Source organism: Myotis daubentonii, chromosome 5 (genome assembly GCF_963259705.1).
Source record: "Myotis daubentonii chromosome 5, mMyoDau2.1, whole genome shotgun sequence".
In the NCBI taxonomy this organism is placed as follows: domain Eukaryota; kingdom Metazoa; phylum Chordata; class Mammalia; order Chiroptera; family Vespertilionidae; genus Myotis; species Myotis daubentonii.
Genome location: NC_081844.1, coordinates 874,731 through 894,806, shown reverse-complemented (window position 1 = coordinate 894,806; position 20,076 = coordinate 874,731). Strand labels below are relative to the sequence as shown.

The 20,076-nt window shown below is 55.1% G+C and overlaps 1 protein-coding gene and 1 long non-coding RNA gene across 3 annotated transcripts in view; one reads left to right on the top strand and one right to left on the bottom strand.

The window, feature by feature from the left end:
- Positions 1-20,076, bottom strand: part of ANK2 (ankyrin 2) — a 362,059-nt gene that overhangs the window by 251,644 nt on the left and 90,339 nt on the right. The window lies entirely within an intron of this gene.
- LOC132234067 (uncharacterized) lies at positions 16,722-18,271 on the top strand. The gene is made up of 3 exons (XR_009452868.1): positions 16,722-16,982; positions 17,626-17,782; positions 18,223-18,271. It is a non-coding gene; the product is annotated as an uncharacterized LOC132234067 (long non-coding RNA).

Genomic DNA, 20,076 nt, shown 5'->3' with positions numbered 1-20,076 from the left:
CGCCTCCTGCAGGCGACGCTGTGCGGCCTTCGGGGCGGTGCAGGATGTCTGCACAGGGTGGCCCAGGAGCGCTCCCACCGTCCCTGGTTAGGGCTCTGAGTGTGGACCCGAGAGCATCACGCTGAGTGAAATGCGCCAGCGGGAGAAGGTCACGTATCGCATGACCTCACTCACATGTGGACTCTGACGCACACAATAGATCCAGAGACACAGGAGCAGGGACCAGGCTGTGGACCCTCAGAGCGAAGGCGGGGAGGGTGAGTGGGTGGGAAGAGATCAAACAAAGACCTTGTGTGCATACATATATGCACGACCCATGGACACAGACAACGGGGTGGTGAGGGCCAGGGGCGGGGCAGGGCAGCTAGAAGGGGCCAATGGGGGGGGGGAGGGGACATAGGTAATACTCCAACAATAAGGATTTTTAAGAGATAAAAATAAATAAGATAAACAAAGCTCTGAGTAGAAGAAAGCCCCTCACCCTCGCCTCCTCGCCCACTGCCTGCCCCGTGCCCACCGCAGGCGAAGACCACGGCCCGCTCACCGGCGGAGGCTCCCTTACATCCCAATCCGCGAGGTTGGCGAAGGCGGACGGGAGGCTGCGAGCCACTGGACGTACCTTAGCTGCTGCTGCTGAGCACGAAGAAGCGCTGAGAGACGCCCCACGTTAACCCGTCACTGTGTCTGCAGGCACCGTTCTCCCGCATCGGCCGACGTGGGGGTTCGTGGCGAGAACCCCCTGAGGCCAGCCGGGGGTCCCTAAAGCACAGGCCGCCTCGAAACCCAGCACGCCAAGCTCTCTCCGTTTTATTCTATAGACAGGAAGCTCCTGCTGTTTTAAATATTAAAATACCTCGGGATGGTTTGCCCAGACACATGCCTCTAGATCAGCGGTTCTCAACCTTCCTAACGCCGCGACCCTTTAATACAGTTCTTCATGTTGTGGTGACCCCAATTTCATTGCTACAAATTGAACATCATTAAAGCACAGTGATTCATCACAAAAACAATGTGTGATTATAGATGTGTTTTCCGACGGTCTTAGGTGACCCCTGTGAAAGGGTCGTTCGGCCCCCAAAGGGGTCGCGAACCACAGGTTGAGAACCGCTGCTCTAGATGCATCCGTGGCTCAGTGACGAGCAGATGCTGAGCCGCCCGGGCTCGGTCCCAGCCTCTGGGCCTGGGCACCTGGGCAGATGCCCCCTTCATCCGCGCCCAGGGCTCTGCTCTCCCAGTCCTGTGTTGGGGGGAGGGGGGGGAAGCCGTGAGGGGTGGGAAGGTCTGCCAAGTGCTGAGTAACGAGTCGAGGTTGACGGCTGCTACAGAGATGATGCCCCAGACCTGAGGCTTTAGACTCTAGCATTCAACCCCGCGGGTCCCGGGGGAGCAGCTCTGCTGGGTGAAGAGTTGTCTAGAAATCAAAATATAGATGCGTTTTTTAAGTGGATTCCGTCCTCATGGACTTCCGTACATCATAGTGAAATATCTGGGCGTCTGTTTTGTTATTGTTGTTGTTGTTCATATATTTACTGATTTTAGAGAGGAAGGGAGAGGGAGAGAGACAGAAACATCAATGATGAGAGAGAGTCATGGATCGATCCTCCTGCTGGGGATCGAGCCTGCAACCCGGGCATGTGCCCTGACCGGGAATCGAACCATGACCTCCTGGTTCATAGGTTGATGCTCAACCACTGAGCCATACGGGCTGGGCTAGAGACATTCTTTGACGCTGACTCTGCCTTCATGGACCTCGGTATGTCTACCATAAAATCGCTGGGCTTTTGAATGGTGACCGCGAGGTCCAGGGAAGTCCTGAGGCATCTACTCAATCCCGTGAGCGTGACGAGAGGGCAGGGAGAAGCCAGCTCTTTGCTGCCCCTGAGCCCAGCCACGGCCACCAACCACCTCGGTTCTCTACATTAAACACACAGAAAGCTGGGGGAGCCGCAGGGGACACAGCTGTATGGGAGTCCGGTGCCTGTCGAGCCCACATTTCCACCCTTTGCATGTGGCGCTTGAAGTCCATGCACGTCACATAGAGATTTAACGCACCCGTGTGCTAAAGGAGCCGTCCTGTTGGTCGCTCTGAATACTTACTTTGTAACATGTACATACGCATCCTATATAATGAAGAGCTAATGTGCAAATTGGCCGTCACACCCTCGCACAAGATGGCCACCCCCATGTCGTCACAAGATGGCCAGCAGGGTAGGGCAGTTTGGGGCGACCAGGCCGGCAGGGGAGGGCAGTTGGGGGAGATCAGGCCGGCAGGAGAGCAGTTAGGTGTCAATCAGGCTGGCAGAGGAGCGGTTAGAGGGTGATCAGGCAGGCAGGCAGGCGAGCAGTTGGGAGCCAGCCATCCTGGATTGCGAGAGGGATGTCTGACTGCCGGCTTAGGCCCAGTCCCACAGGGATCGGGGTGGGATGGGGCCTACACCAGCAGTCGGACATCCCCCGAGGTGTCCCAGATTGGAGAGGGTGCAGGCTGGACTGAGGGACACCCCTCCCGCCCCCCACCACCAGAGCACGAATTTTGTGCACCGGGCCTCTAGTTAGGACATAGGAAAGAATCTCAGGTACTGAGGACAATAAAATATACAATGACGTGAGGAAATACACCCGACACATTCAGAAATGCCTATCGTTTTACAATTCAGCAGGACAGTTTTTCTTCAAGATAATAAAGGAGAATTTTGACTTTAAAAACACAGCCCAGTGCCCATGAAAGAAATGGCAGGATGGCTGTTGTTGGCCTGGTGGGGCAGCTGAGATGCCTGTGGGCCTGGTTGCCATGGTGAGTTTTGTGGCTTCCTTCAAAGAGAGGTAAGACAGCCCTGCCTCAGGACCAGGCTGGAGGGGATTCTGTGCACGGATCGCACACCACTCTCCTCTCTGCTCGGCGGCCAGGCCACTTGACCGTCCGTCCACGCCACTGCCCTCCCGTGGGGGACTGGTCCTCTCACCGGAGGACGCGCACGCTCAGCCGCTGCAGCCCCTGCCCGGGGGCCTCATCCTGGTCACGCGACTGTGTGTCCCTCGGAAAGACAGGCAGGGCGGGCCGGCCCCTCCCTCGTCCCACTCCCCCTCCCCACCTTCCAAACGCCTCACAGTCCAGTCACTCAGGTGGCCAACTCCTCAGCTCGCGGATGGGGCGCGGGATCACGGGGTCCCCTTTTCAGGGAAATGTTCTCTTGGTGAATCTGTGTTGTTTTCCCATCCAGGCCCCGGCCATTGTGTCCCCGTAACGACCCCCTGAGCAGCCCCGGGGGGCTCTCTGCAGGCTGGGCGGCTCAGGCAAGTGCTCACAGCCCCGAGGGCACCCCACCAGCTCAGAGCAGCCCCAGCGGAGGGGCCACCGGCCGGGATGTGAGGTGCGTTCAGAGACACCGCCCACCAATGGCTGCCGATGCTGCAGAGAATCAGCAACGAGGCCAGGGCGCCGCTTGAGGGACTCGCGTCTGAGCGCGCAGCCAGCGGGGCGCTGGACTTCCTGCGACTGTGACGAAATGCCTCTCGCTCTCGGGGACCCGCCCGTCACAGGGACTGTGACCGGCCCCTCCACCCCCCTGACGACTCGTGTGGCCGTAGGACAAGTGCCTGGTGGGCACCCAGCTCCGTGGCGGCCAGAACGGGTCCCGCGTCCGCCTTGTGCAGAGCCCCGTGACTCCCCACCGCCGGGCACACGGACAGGCCACCCGGCTGCGAGGAGCCGCTGGACGGGGCCGCCTGGCCTCGGTGACGGTGACGGCGGCCGACCGGCTCCTTTATGGAAAGACCACGGAGCCCAGCAGGTGAGGGAGCCCCACGGGCGGAGGAGGACACGGGGCCAGGCCCGGACCTCCCGCATGAACATGTGGCACCTACTTATCCACTCGCTGTGAGGACACGAGGGCCTGTGTCCTGGGCGTGTATTTGTTTTTTAAAGCAACAGGACATCTACTATCCCAGTTTCTGTGCATGAGTTTTCCGTGCAAATGTTTAAATCTGAGTCCGTTACGTCGCTTTGCTGTACCTACAGTCGCATGTCGCCTATAAAGGGAATAAATGCCCCCCAAACTCAAATGCCCCCCTAACCCCCCCCCCCCACAGTTCAGCGAGACGTTGCTCAAATTTCATCTGGTCATGGGATTTAAAAAAGAACAAGAAAAATACATATTCCAGAGAAAATACCCTCAACTCTCTGCTGCCCTACTGTGTGAAAAGTCTAGCGGAGGGAGGTATGTGTGTGGGTGACCGTGACACCACCCCACACTCGCTGTGGGCACATCCTGCCACTGCGGCCCCAGGGCCACACACCAGCCCTCCACTCCTCCCCCCAGGCCCTCCCCACCCAAGTTCATGAGCCACCTCACCCTTCACCCCATGACCTCACCGCAGAGTCTGAACTTGGACAAGCAGCTTAGAGTGTTCAACGCAGAGTCCAGGGCAGAGCCGGTGACTCGGGAGTCAGGGAGGAAGGTTGTGTGTGTGTGTGTGTGTGTGGGCAGGGGGGGGGGGTGTTGGGTTGGGGCTTGATGGTTTGAAAGGGAGGAGGGCTCAGAAAATAAAGACCTTCCCTGGGAAACTGAGGTGCCTGTCCCCAGGGGAACTCTCATTGCAATATTTGTTTTCTCTCTCCCTCTCCCTCCTCTCTCTCTAAAATTATTAAAAACATATAGTTTAAAAAATATTTTTATTGATTTCAGAGAGGAAGGGAGAGGGAGAGAAAGAAAGAAACATCAATGATGAGAGGGAATCATGGATCGGCTGCCTCCTGCACACCCACACTGGGGATCAAGCCCATAACCCGGGCCTGCGCCCTGACCCAGAATCGAACCCTGACCTCCTGGCTCATAGGTCGACACTCAACCACTGAGCCACGCCGGCCGGGCAACATATCTTTTTTTTTAAAAAATATATTTTATTGATTTTTTACAGAGAGGAAGGGAGAGAGATAGAGAGTTAGAAACATAGATCAGCTGCCTCCTGCACATTTCCCACTGGGGATGTGCCCGCAACCCAGGTACATGCCCCTGACCAGACTCGAACCTGGGACCCTTCAGTCCGCAGGCCGACGCTCTATCCACTGAGCCAAACCGGTTCCAGCCATATCTTTTTTTTTTAAAAAAAGAGACTTGACTTGGGCTGGTGAACACACAATACAATATACAGATGATGTGTTATAGAATTGTACACTTGCAACCTATATAATGTTATTAGCCAATGCCACCCCAATAAATTCAATTAAAAAAATATCAGATTGAATGAAAACTGAGAAAAGAGTCCGTGAAATGGGATAAAACTCCACGTGTCAAATCGCAGTTCAGCTGCAGGCACGGGCTGGTTACAGACACATGGACTCAGCAAAAATCAATGAGAGCCATTCATGATAATAAATTAGGTATATATAACCTAAGTAAAGAGTGGTCCTGGTTGTTGTTACTTGTAAGTTGTGCTATCCTACATAATAAAAGGCTAACATGCAAATTGACCACATGGCGGAATGACCAGTCGCTATGATGCACACTGACCACCGGGGGGCAGACGCTCAATGCAGGAGCTGCCCCCGGTGGTCAGTGCGCTCCCACAGGGGGAGCGCTGCTCAGCCAGGAGCCGGGGCCATGGCTGGTGAGCGCAGCGGTGGTAGCAGGAGCCTCTCCCACCTTCGCAGCGCTAAGGATGTCCGACTGCCGACTTAGGCCCACTCTCGGTGGGGAGCGGGCCTAAGCTGGCAGTCAGACATCCCCTGAGGGCTCCCAGACTGCGAGAGGGTGCAGGCCGGGCTGAAGGGACCCTCCCCACCAGCGTACGAATGTCGTGCACCGGGCCTCTAGTCTTTACATAAACTGTGTATCCTTTATATAAGTAACATTTACCAGAAATGTATAAACATATAACGTGTGCAGAGCCAGCTGTTAAATATTTACCAGGATCGCACTGGTGGTTGTTTAAACTCTCACATAGAAGGAGCTGCCTTTGGAGGATAGAATCTGAAACAGTGAAAGCGCAAACGGATCTCCACCACTAGGTGGCAGTAGCAAGGCTGAGAAAATCACAGACAAACAAGCCGGAGGAAAAGCAATTATAATAGAAACTACTTCACCTGTCTTCCTATCGTTTAATTCCTTCAATCGTATTAGAAAAGAAAATCATGGCCTTTCAACGAGCTGTCTTGTACAAGCGAGTTATGAAAACGAGCCACGTTCAGAATAAAAAGCTTAGAAAATGAGCAAGGGCATCCCAATGGAATAAAACGACCCATAAAATGACTCAAGAACGAAGTTCTGTGGGTTCCTTGGTGAAATGTCCTTGGAGGCATTTTGCAAAAACGGGATTACAGTATACAAACTTCTTTACAACTTTACTAGAGGCCCGATGAACAAAATTCATGCAAGAGTAGGCCCTCCTTCCCCCGGCTGCCGGCACCGGCTTCCCTCCGGCACCTGGGACCTGGGCTTCCCTTGCAGCCCCGGCTTTGTCTGGAAGGTCGTCCAGAAAGACGTCAGGAAGGACATCTGGTATAATTAGCATATAAAGCTTTTATTATTATTATAGATTTTTTCCTTTGTATCACAACTTCCTTATGCCAAGATATAGATAGATAGATGATAGATAGATAGATAGATAGATAGATAGATAGATAGATAGATAGATGATAGATAGATGGTAGATAGATATAGATATAGATATAGATATAGGTATAGGTATAGGTATATACTAGTAGACATGTAGATATATACTAGTAGATATAGATATAGATATATACTAGTAGATATATAGATAGATATAGATATAGATATAGATATATAGATGATATAGATATAGATATAGATATAGATAGATAGATATACATGCCATACTTTTAGTGGCTGCATAATACTTGGTTGTTTGCTACAATAACATGTCAATTTCTCCTTCTTAAGGGGCATTCCACTTGCTGATAACTCTTCCCTCTCATAACAACACTTGGATAAACACCCACATGCATGCATCCTTGCTTACTTGTCCAATAACTGCCTTGGGGTAAATTCCAGATTGTGGAATTACTTCACTTTTAATCCACCTCAGACTTGTTCTGTCTGTGGCACTGAAATAGAGCTCAAATAGTTAAAGTCTGCTTCGGCTCTCACCAACGTGAACCACGGGTGGGAAGCAGACACGGCGTAGCTGTACTTGGCTTCTCCGGGCGCTGAGTTTTAGGGAGCAGGTGGCCAGGGGCACCCCCTTCCCCGACACCCACACACCCCACCATCCCGACTCTGAGTTCTGAGGAAAGTGGCCATCTGGGTGCCACGGGTGCCAGGAAATGCCTGCACTGCGATGACGCAGGGACTGGGGGGGGGGGGGGGGGAGGGGCAGTGCCTTGGGGACCGGAAGTGTCCACCCTTGTCACCAGGCCCAGAAGCATCCAGGTCGTCCTATTCGCCACAACACGTTCCCCAGGAGACCAGAGAGGGTGGCGCCCTCGTGTGGGGTCCTGTGGTGACGACAGCGGTTACTGGGCTCATCTACCTGCTGCCACACCTCCCGCCTCCCAGCAGCCGCCCGGCAGGAGCCCAGATGCAGGCAGCCGTGTGAGAGGGACTGTCCAGGTGTCCACTTGCTGCAGGTGACCCAGCGCAGCGAGAGCCTGACCGTGGCCCCTCCACCCCAGGGAGGCGCCCACCTGCGCCCACCACTTCCAGCAGCTCTCTGGCGAATGACTGTAAATGCACCTTTTTTTCATTAGATACAGTGATATTTTGGACTTTATCAGCATAGCATCTGTGTTAAATATATAACTTTGTAATGTTCTGGAAGCAATGCGGTTCTAACTTCCCCTGCGTGGTCTTGCCACCTCCCCCTGCGACTGCACTCCGAATCCCCTGGGTCTCTTCTGAGTCTCAGTTAGGAAAATAGTCAATAATTCCAGTCATTTCTTGATTGGCTCAGAACAAACCCTAAGACCGAAAGCAAAACTTTTCATGGAAATTGGAGGCATATATCCCCGGTCAGTGAGCCTCCTGAAATCCTGTCCCTAAGGTGCCTGCATGCCACCCACTCGACCCCGAGTGCCAGGGCCACACCCCAGAACGGGGGGTTAAGAACTGCCTGGCCGGGGGTCCGACCCCAGAGCCACCCAACATCGCGTGACGGTCACTGGGGCTCGATGTGCACAGGTTCGCTGCTCTGGCTAAATATAAACACTCGTGCCGAGGGCGGAGAATTCTGCAAAACACACCTCAGGCTTCTCCCCTGCGGGGCCACCCAGCCCCGTTCACATGGCCTAGCAACCGCCCATCGTCTCGAGTCCATCTGACCTGCAACCCCGCTCTGACCACCAGCTCTGCCTCCCCCGTTAAAGACTGTTACCATGGATGCCAGGAAGTAAATCAAATTACAGCCTCTCGGAGCAAGCTCCTCCCACCACCCGGCTCCCTCCCAGGAATGTTCACAGCAAAACAGGGGAGAGGAAAGGAATTATAGGCTCCGTTTTACCAGTATCTCTGTGAAACCTCAGCCACCCTGACATCACAGACACACACAGACACACACAGACACACAGATACACACACAGACTCACACACACAGACACACACACACACACAGACACAGAGACACACACACAGACACACAGATACACAGACACACACACAGACACAGAGACAGACACACAGACACACAGACACACACAGACACACACACACAGACACACACAGACACACACAGACACACAGATACACACAGAGACACACACACAGACACACACACAGAGACAGACACAGAGACACACACAGAGACACACACAAACACACACACACACAGAGACACACACACAGACACACAGAGACACACAGAGACAGAGACACACACAGACACACACAGACACACAGATACACACAGACACACAGATACACACACAGACACACACACAGAGACACACAAAAACACACAGACACAGATACACACAGAGACACACACAGACACACAGATACACACAGACACACAGACACAGAGACACACAGAGACACACACAGACTCACACACAGACACACACACAGACACACACAGACACACACAGACACACACAGACACAGATACACACACAGACTCACACACACAGACACACAGACACACACAGACACACACAAACACACACACACAGAGACACACACAGACACAGACACACACAGACACACACAGATACACACACAGAGAGACACTCAGACACACAGACATACACACAGACACACAGATACACACACAGACACACAGATACACACATAGACTCACACATACAGAAACACACAGACACACACACACAAAAAAACACACACAGAGACACACACACAGACACACAGACACACACAGACACACAGATACACACAGACTCACACACACAGACACACACAGAGACACACAGATACACACACAGACAGATACACACAGACACACACAGACACACACACAGACACACACAGACACACAGATACACACACAGACACACACACAGACACACAGATACACACAGATACACACAGACTCACACACAGACACACACACAGACACACAGACACACACACAGACACACACACAGACACACACACAGACACACAGAGACACACAGACACACAGACACACAGATACACACACAGACACACACAGATACACACACCCACACACAGAGACACACAGACACACAGACACACACACAGACACACACACAGACACACAGAGACACACAGACACACAGACACACAGATACACACACAGACACACACAGATACACACACCCACACACAGAGACACACAGACACACAGACACACAGACACACACACAGACACACACACAGACACACACACAGACACACAGAGACACACAGACACACAGACACACAGATACACACACAGACACACACAGATACACACACCCACACACAGAGACACACAGACACACAGACACACACACAGACACACACACAGACACACAGAGACACACAGACACACAGACACACAGATACACACACAGACACACACAGATACACACACCCACACACAGAGACACACAGACACACAGACACACAGACACACACACAGACACACACACAGACACACACACAGACACACAGAGACACACAGACACACAGACACACAGATACACACACAGACACACACAGATACACACACCCACACACAGAGACACACAGACACAGAGACACAGAGACACAGAGACACAGAGACACAGACTCACACACACAGACACACACACACCCCTTTTGAGATACAGCGAAAGCAGCAGGATTCGAGCGGGCAGCGGCCTGCACTGTGAAAATGTGGAGGCGGCAAAGCCGGCGCTGGAGGCCAGGTCAGATCGCCTGCAGACGCGGGATCTTCGCCTGGGCACCCAGGGGCGGGCACAGGGGCCTGGTGCTCCCGGCTCCTTGGGTTGCCCAGCAGTTGTTCGACTGCAAGAGTGACCTGCTCATCTGCGCTGCAGCCAGTGGCAGGTGGGTGGGCGGGGCTGCCCATTCACTCTGAGCAGTTCTCTCTGAAGCCCCGCCCCTGTCAAAGCCACACCCCTGCCAAAGCCCCACCCCCGCCAAAGCCCCGCCCCTGCCAAAGCCCCACCCCCACCAAAGCCCTGCCCCTGACAAAGCCCCACCCCCACCAAAGCCCCGCCCCTGCCAAAGCCCCACCCCCACCAAAGCCCCGCCCCTGCCAAAGCCCCACCCCCACCATAGCCCCGCCCCTGACAAAGCCCCACCCCCACCAAAGCCCCACCCCTGGCAAAGCCCCACCCCCACCATAGCCCCGCCCCTGACAAAGCCCCACCCCCACCAAAGCCCCACCCCTGGCAAAGCCCCACCCCCACCATAGCCCCGCCCCTGACAAAGCCCCACCCCCACCAAAGCCCCACCCCTGGCAAAGCCCCACCCCCACCATAGCCCCGCCCCTGACAAAGCCCCACCCCCACCAAAGCCCCACCCCTGGCAAAGCCCCACCCCTGGCAAAACCCCACCCCCACCATAGCCCTGCCCCTGACAAAGCCCCACCCCCACCAAAGCCCCACCCCTGCCAAAGCCCCACCCCCACCAAAGCCCCACCCCTGCCAAAGCCCCACCCCCACCAAAGCCCCGCCCCTGCCAAAGCCCCACCCCCACCATAGCCCCGCCCCTGACAAAGCCCCACCCCTGGCAAAGCCCCGCCCCTGACAAAGCCCCGCCCCACCGAAGCTCCGCCCTGCCTACACCTGTGCCCAGCCAGGCCCACCTGCGATGGAGACGCTACCACCCCCTCCCAGAGGACCCAGCTGCACCAATGGTTACCAGGCCGATCCAGCACCACGTCAGGCACAACCCTGTCCTGTTGCTAAGTCTTTAGGTTGTTGTTAGTGTAAGACACTCCCCCTCCCCCACAACGATGGCCATGGCATTCGGGGACAGCTGCCCCCCATCCTCCTCCCCATCCCGAGAAATTCATGGAGAACGTCTTGGTGTTATTTTCTGAACAGAAGGGAACACAGAGTGAGCGAGTAGACAGCACGTCAGCAGGTCGGCGTGGCCTGGGCGGAAGGTCACGGGGAGAGAAGCCGGTCTGCACAGCCCCGGCCCCCTACGTCTGTCCCCGCCACAGCTTCATTCCGAAAAGTCCCAGAAAATATCTCATAAACGCGCGTACGTTGGTGTGACTCCCCACCTGTTACTGGGGCCCCGGCCCCTCACTTTGCTCGCGGGAGGGGATCCCCGTCCCCGATGCTGCCCACCGCGGCCTCGCTGGTGGTGAGGCTGCTCGGTTTCCTCGTTTGTAAAATGGGTTCAGATCAATAAATGACACCACAGCCCGGCTGGTGTGGCTCAGGGGTTGAGCATCGACCTGTGAACCAGGAGGTCACGGTTCGATTCCCGGTCAGGGCACAGGCCCGGGCTGCAGGCTCCATCCCCAGTGTGGGGTGGTAGGAGGCGGCCATCCATGATTCTCTCTCATCACTGATGTTCCTATCTCTCTCTCCCTCTCCCTTCCTCTCTGAAATCAATAAACATATTTTAAATTAAAAATGAATAAATGACACAACACACAAACTAAACCACAGCCTGCCGAGTGACCAGGGGTTGTGCGGATGTATCCTGACCTTCCATTCATCCAACAAGCATTTCCAGAGCGTGGCCGGGCACTGGAGGCCGCCAGGCCCAGGGAGACAGATTCGGGGCCCCGCGTCCACCCACGTGGGGAGACATCACCACACCTGTGTCCCCCAGGCACGCCGGCAGCGCCCTCCTGCTCCACGGCTTGGATGGCAGAGTTTGGGAACTAAAGAAATTCCAGAAGTAGGTGATATATTTCTCAATAACCATCACGAAACCAACATGTTGACTACAGAAAACTAGGAAAGAAGAGAGAATGAATGTGTATAGTAATAACCTATACAGCGCTAGCAACGCCCCAACACAACAACGCTATTTATGCCTGGCATGGCCTAGCATTTTCTAAGCATGACTCTATTTGATCACACCCTCATTTTTAAAATGAAGAAAATGAGGCACAGCACAACTTCTACCCACAGTTCTTTTTCCCCTGTGTGTGTATATATATAGATATTATCTACGCCTGTGTATTATATATTATATGTTTTTCCTTTGTAACCAAATTAGGTGACGACAGCTTCTGTTCTTTGCCAACGTGCTCTGATATGTTCTTGTTGAATAGGCTTTTCACCGGGCGAGAGACGCACACTCTCCCCGATCGCTACCTACTCCCCTGCCCGGTGATTCCCAGGGCATCCTCCGAAACGAGGCAGAGGAACTCTCACGGGGGCATTTCGTAACTTCCGCGACAAAGCAGCAAAGCCCCGGCAGTATTTCAGTCCCCGTCTGCCCAGCCTTTTAAAATGCTGGAATCGTACGGACAACAGGGGGTGTGGGTGGGGGGTGGGGGGAGATGGGAGGAGGATGGGGGGCAGCTGGCCATTTCTCAGAGGATCCAGCTGGGACGGGCGCGTCCAAGACAGACGAGGCCCCGGGGACACTCAGCGGCCTCATAAGGAGAAGTGATGCCATTAGCGTCTCAGAGGCTCCCGGAGGCTGGGGGTGCACAGGGTCAGAACCCCATTAATGTCAGGCGCTGGGTTCCCACAGTCGTCTGAACTGAAAATGCTGCTTTCCATTAAAAAAACCGAGCCAAAGAGACGTTCAAAGATACCCAAGAGGTTCCTTCGCTCTGGGCTGCTTTGATGTGAGATGGGAGCCCTGAGGTGGTGTCATAGCCACGATTCGGGGCCGTTGTGCTCAGTGACGTCCGGCGACAGTGTCCCACCTGAGCACGTGTCCCAGTGCCACCCCGGCGCCCGGCACTGATGGGGTGCTGACCCTGTGCACCCCCAGCCTCTGGGAGCCTCTGAAATGCTGACGGCGTCACTTCTCACCATGAGTGAACGCAGAGGGAACTGGGGTCAGTCGTTTTTAGAGAGTAAACAGACATTCCCTGTGCTGGCTCAGAGGAGCCACAGTTTTAACTGTCACCGCCTCCTGCGGGCCTGCCCCAGGGAGAAGGGTCCCATGAGGCCCCCGTAATCATGAGGCGATTTCTCCGGCTTCGTTTCGGGTTCACAGGAGAATTTAAAAATGACTTGTCGCCCGGCCGGCGTGGCTCGGTGGTTGAGCGTTGACCTATGAACCAGGGGGTCAGGGTTCGATTCCTGGTCGGGGCACATGTCCGAGTTGCGGGCTCGATCCCCAGTGTGGGGCGTGCAGGAGGCGGCCGATCCACGATTCCCTCTCATCATTGATGTTTCTATCTCTCTCTCCCTCTAGCCTTCCCCTGGGAAATCAATAAAAATATATTTTTTTAAAAAAAGAAGAAGAATGACTTGTCAAATGAGCGTATACCTTGTGTCTCCCTATTATCTTCTTAATAGCAACGTAAAGCTATTAGGCAGAGGCTGGCCTGGCACCAGGCAAATGGCATTACGGGGTGAAATGCGCCTAATTGTGTTTCTCTTGACGCTAATGTGATTCCGGCAAATTACAGAGGAAACGAGAGGGTTCAGGGAACGCCGACAACCGGAGAACGGCGCCAGCAGCGTCCGAGAATCCGTGCAGATCGCTCCACGCAGGTGCAGGCGTGTCACAAAGCAGCAAGAGCTCAGCAAAGCTGGGAAGTGCCGTTTACTCACGACCCGGGAGGCACTGCTGTTGTCAGTTACTGAAAAGCATATTATAAATGTGGAATTAACTCTAGCCTTTGCGTCAAATCTCGCTCCTTATAATAATGGGTACGATTGTCCAGAACGGCACATTTTCTCGCAGACGATGGGCCAGAAGGCTCTGGCAGGGCTGGGGTGGGGCAGGGGGGACGTTGGCAGTCATTTTAATGACTATCCGATTTTGAAATAAAATTTGTTTTAAAGAGTGGGCTGTTCTTCCCCGGTGGTTTTTAAAATTCCGTCGCTTCTGCGTTTGACTGGGTAGGTTTGCCCGCTAGCTTGCTGTTTGCAATAACATTTAACAAACTTAGCCGTGAAAATATCCCCACAGGCTTATTTCAGTCTTAGAACAGGGTTTTGTCTTTTTTTCTTTTCCACCAAATATGAGGGAAGTGACTACAGTACGATCCGGGACACAGAACTCCACAGAACACATAACACTGCTTTCAAATAGGCCCCACAGAAAACTCCAAGGCAAAAGGAAATATGTAAATAATATTTCCAACTTGAAAAATAAGTCAACTCGCCCGGCAGCAGCGTGGCTCAGTGGTTGAGCCTTGGCCTATGAACCAGGGGGTCATGGTTCGATTCCCCATCAGGGCACATGCTAGGGCTGCAGGCTCCATCCTCAGTGTGGGGCGTGCAGGAGGCAGCCGATCCATGATTCTCTCTCATCGTTGATGCTTTTGTCTCTCCCTTCCTCTCTGATATCTATAAAAAATATAAATAAATCGTCAACTTTAACAATCAGTTCACTGAATAAATGTTTCCTGAGCTCCTGCCATGTGGCGGGTTTGGGGGGGCAGCGCTGTGAGTGGAACAGAAAACCGAGGGGCACACTCCGTGAATGTTCCGCTGAGAGATGCGGACTCTGCGCTGGCGACTGGAGGGCGGTTCCTGCGTGCATCTCCCCTTTCTTCGCTGTCTGTCCATTCCAGCATCTCCATCTCCATCTCCTTTCTTCGCTGTCTGTCCATTCCAGCATCTCCATCTCCATCTCCTTTCTTCGCTGTCTGTCCATTTCAGCATCTCCTCCTCCATCTCCTTTCTTCGCTGTCTGTCCATTTCAGCATCTCCTCCTCCATCTCCTTTCTTCGCTGTCTGTCCATTCCAGCATCTCCTCCTCCATCTCCTTTCTTCGCTGTCTGTCCATTCCAGCATCTCCATCTCCATCTCCTTTCTTCGCTGTCTGTCCATTCCAGCATCTCCATCTCCATCTCCTTTCTTCGCTGTCTGTCCATTTCAGCATCTCCTCCTCCATCTCCTTTCTTCGCTGTCTGTCCATTTCAGCATCTCCATCCCCATCTTCTAGCCTCCAGTTCCCTTTCTTAGCGCCGCGATCTGGAAAAGGTCCACCAGGGGGCACTGTCTCGCGGGCCGAAATGGAAAGGCGCCTCCCTGTTTCCATGGGAACGGATGCTTTCGGTTTCCCATGGTTTTGTTTCTCGCTGGCTTTTTCCGTGACCAAAACACAGCCTGCACGAGGCCATTTTGCGGGAAACAGAAAACAGACAAACAGATGAGCCGAGAGAAGAGCCGAGCCGAGCTGGCTGGGTCGCCCTCTCTCACGCGACAAGTCTGCAGCCTGAGCTGCCCGGTCCTCCCGCAGCCGGAGGTGCGGGCTGGGCGCGGAGGAGCGGGGCCTGGAGAGAAACGCAGAGGGCGGTGCAGGGACCGGGCGGGAGGCGGGGGGCGGGCAGAGACGCGCTCACCTCCCCGCCTCGCGATGAGCGATCAGGCACAGCCCCCCCCCGCAATCGCCATGAACCCGACTTCTCATGGGAAAATATCAGGAGTCACCACCCTGTTGGGGGCTCAACTACTAACACGTTCCCTCCCGCCTCTGGCTGCGCTGGTGGCCGAGCTAAGAGACGGGTCCACGGAGAAAGTCAGGGTGAAGGCAAGCGCCTGGGGAGTCCACGGAGACGGGAAAGCAGTGGTCATTCAAAGCCACGAGGCCACGCGGGGGGTGGAAGGCCTTTGGGGACAAGGGAGAGGGAGGCGATGGGGCGGGAGAGCTCAGAGTGAGGACGGGCGGCTCCCAGGTGGCTGAGGGAGAGCGGAGGGAACGCAGGGGGCAGGGAAGCCGCTGCCCCTCCCACCCTGCCACTGGGAGACTCTGGGGGGGCACCCAGCCCCCAGGCCTGCCCCAGGGCCCACCCCCCCCCCCCCCGCTCTGTCCTCTAGGCCCCGCCCCGCCACAGGTCCCGACCCCGGCCCTGTCCTAGGCCCCGCCCATGCCCCGCCTCCGGCCCCCAGACCTCTAGGCCCCGGCCCTGCCACAGGCCCCGCCCCTGTCTCAGACCCCGCCCTGGCCCTGTCCTAGGCCCCGCCCCACCATAGGACACGCCCCCACCACGGGCCGACCCCAGTCCTGCCCTAGGCCCCGCCCCCAGGCCCCACTCTGTCCTCTAGGCCCCGCCCATGACCGCCCCACCACCACAGGCCCCGCCCCGGCCCCAGGTCCCGCCCCACCACAGGCCCCGCCCCCTGTCGCAGGCCCCGCCCCCCGTCCCGGCCCCACCCGCGCCCTCTGGTGCCCACACTGAACTCTAATGGGGCCCAGGAGGTCTCAGTCTCCTTCCTGCTCGGGCTCCTCTGGGCTGAGCCTCCAGGGCGGGAGACGGGAGGGTGAGTGGTTACGGTCCTTTGCTTCTTACTGAGCAGCTCAAAGCCAACACCCCCCATCAGCTTCCTGCCGTTTCCGTCCCTTCACCTTCCTCTCCCACAGGGTCCCCCGGGAACCGGTGACGGACAGTCTGGGAACCGCTGTTGGGCACAGGTCGCTCTGCGCTTCCCACGAGGCATTTCGGAGGGGAAACAGGTGCTTTTCGACATTAGTCAATAGTATTTAAAGTTTTTAAATGAGGGCTTACATCGTTCCACCTGCTTTAGAGGATGCGTTCATGGATGGCTTTACACCAGTGGTTCTCAACCTTGGCTGCACATTAGAATCACCTGGGAATCTTCTTAAAATCCTGATTTCTGGGCCTCATCCTCCGGAAATTCTGTTTCTTTGTGATGGGGTGGGGCCACAGCATTAGTAACAAAGAAACAGCATTTCCGGAGGATGAGGCCCAGAAATCAGGATTTTAGGAAGATTCCCAGGTGATTCTAAATGTGCAGCCGAGGTTGAGAACCTCTGCTTTAAACTCTGCAACATGAGCTGGATCCTTTATTCTCCTCCTTTACAAAGAGAGAGCGACACTCCCCCAGGCACAGCGGGAGGCGGCAGGCAGTCCTTCCCCAGAACCAACCCCCCCCTCTGCCCGTGGCCCCTTTTCGTCCACGCGTCTGGGACCAGGTCCACCCCCAGCCGCGGAGGCTCCTGAGCCCTGGGACCGCGGGACCAGGCCCCCTGCACCCCTGGGACCAGGAGTGGGAGGTCTGGGCAGGTTGTGGCCGGAACGGTACAGCCGCTTCTGCCAGGAACCCAGCAGATCTGACCTCAACATGCCCAACCGCAGGGGACGAGCCTCTCTGTGCCGGGCCCTTCCAGCTCCCACGGAGCCGGCCTCGGAAAGGTGAGCAACGAGAAGCAAGATCTCCGGCCACCACGGCCTCACCCAGCCCTCCCCGCCCCTCACGCCCCCAGCTCCTCCAGACAAAAGGGGAGCCTGAGGTGTAAGTGACCTCGATCAATCAGAGACACAGGCAGTTACTGGCGTCCACAGGGGCCGTCCCCGGGTCCAGAGAGCAGTCCCACGCCATTGGGGTCCTGTCACTTCCCAGCGCGAACCCTTCAGCGGCGGCCTGTCTCCTACCTCACCAGGAGCAAAGCCACAGGCCCGACAAGGCGCCGATGTTCTAGCTGCACAGCCACGCCCTCCACACGCGCACACACACACACACACGCACACGCACACGCACACACACGTGCATGCTCACACGGACACACGGACACTCGGACACAGGCATGCACGGTCTGCACACCCCCCCTGCTCATGCCTCTTGGAGTCCCCGGAACAAGAAGGACCAGGACAGTCCCCATGTGCAGTGGGTGTCTGCTCTGACGGCACTCGGTTCATTGCACATTCTGTCCGCATCCTCTTCCTAACACGTAGCGTGTGCTGAGCAGACCCACAGACATACGTCTGGTGAACACGGAGGAAGAGGGTGGGTCCCAGGTGGCCGTCATCTGCGGGAGAAGGAGGGCGCGAGGGAGTGGAATCTGAGGAGGAAACGCCATGTTGAGAAAACAGACATGTCAGCTGCAGCCCCAGGCAGAGGACTGGGGAGGTCGGAGGGGACAGGAAGGTTGGGAGAGGGGAGTCTGGATTAAATGAAAACTGGAGCCCTGAGCCCAGTGGGACCCGGGACGCTGCCGGTGCTGGGTCCCCTGAGGGCCGAACCCCCTGGCCCCCCACCCCCACACGGGAGGGTCAACCCCTGGGCTCCGCAGCCGGCACCAGCTCAGCCAAAACTTCAACCACAGTTGAAGACAATTCAACTGTCTTACCGTAGGAGACAATCAATTCTACTCGAAGGAAATTCTCGCTACGAACTTTTTAGCCCGGCCAGTGTGGCTCAGGGGTTGAGCGTCGACCTGTAAACCAGGAGGTCACGGTTCGATTCCCGGTCAGGGCACAGGCCTGGGTTGTGGGCTCAATCCCCAGTGGGGGGCCTGCAGGAGGCGCCTGATCCATGATTCTCTCTCATCATTGATCTCTCTCTCTCTCTCTCTCTCTCCCTTCCTCTCTGAAATCAATAAAAATATATATATTTTTTTAAAAGAACTTCTTCCAAGCTCTGAACTCAAACCTTCCACTTGAGCCTCCATGAGCTGGTCACAGCTCTGCCTTCCAGAGCGACACGGAGTCTGTCCCACACGCAGCGGATGCGCAAAACACTAACGCCCGCCCGCCCCCCCCCCCCTCACCCGTCCCAGCACAGACCTTCCTCCCCTGGCAGCCGGCCGGCCTTGGCCGTTCTCCTGTGACGTCGCTTCCAGGTGCCACCCTCTCCGCCCCCTCCGCTTGCTTCTCAGAGGGTCACTGGCACAAGGACCAGCCCAAGTGCGGGGACGACGTCGTCACTCACCGTCTGCACCTCCTTTCAGGCGGTCGCAGGGCCCCTGGGGTTCCCATCCCGGACTCTCAGGTCACGAGAACACAGGACCTTCCCACTTAACACCTGCCCTGATCGTATCCGCTCACGTCAACTGTAATGACCCTTCAATTCCTACCTCAAAAGCAGGTGTGAAAAATCAGCGACCATTTCAGTCTGAAGTCCAAGATAGTATTCTTTTCTCTCATATTCTTTTTTCTTTTTATCAATCCTCCCCATTGCTTTTCAGAGAGAGTGGAAGGGAGGGAGAAGGAGGGGGGGGAACATTGATCGGCTGCCTCCCGGACTCACCCCAAACTGGGCGGGGGCTTGAACCTGCCACCCAGCTACGTGTCCCTGACTGGGAATCGCACACACGACCCTTTGGTGCCTGGGCCGATGCCCTAACCACTGAGCCCTCCAGCCAGGGCGCTTTTCTCTATTACTCGTAAATGCAATTCTAACCATTACTTTTAAAATTAATTACTAGGTTGCCACAGATGGATGTACACTTTGGCAAATGTTTTTTTCTGGCGTTTCCAAACATGTACATTACAATTTACTTTTTTTTTTAAATCAAAATAAACCAACAAGCGTATTAGAAAAATCAGAAAATGCTTATAAACTTTACAAGTTAATGATTATTTTCACCACGGTAACATTTGGGATCCGTAAGCTTTAAGAAATGTAGTTTCTAATTATAAAAGACAAAGATTCACTGTAAAAAAAAAAAACAAATAGTAAGTAAACAAAATAAAAGAAAGAAAGATCGGTATCTAACCCCTACTGACATGCAAGTATCTAGCTTTCTTTTCTCTAATATTCGTTTTTCTCGCTAAGATAAAACCCCTTACGTATGTGACAGCATTTCT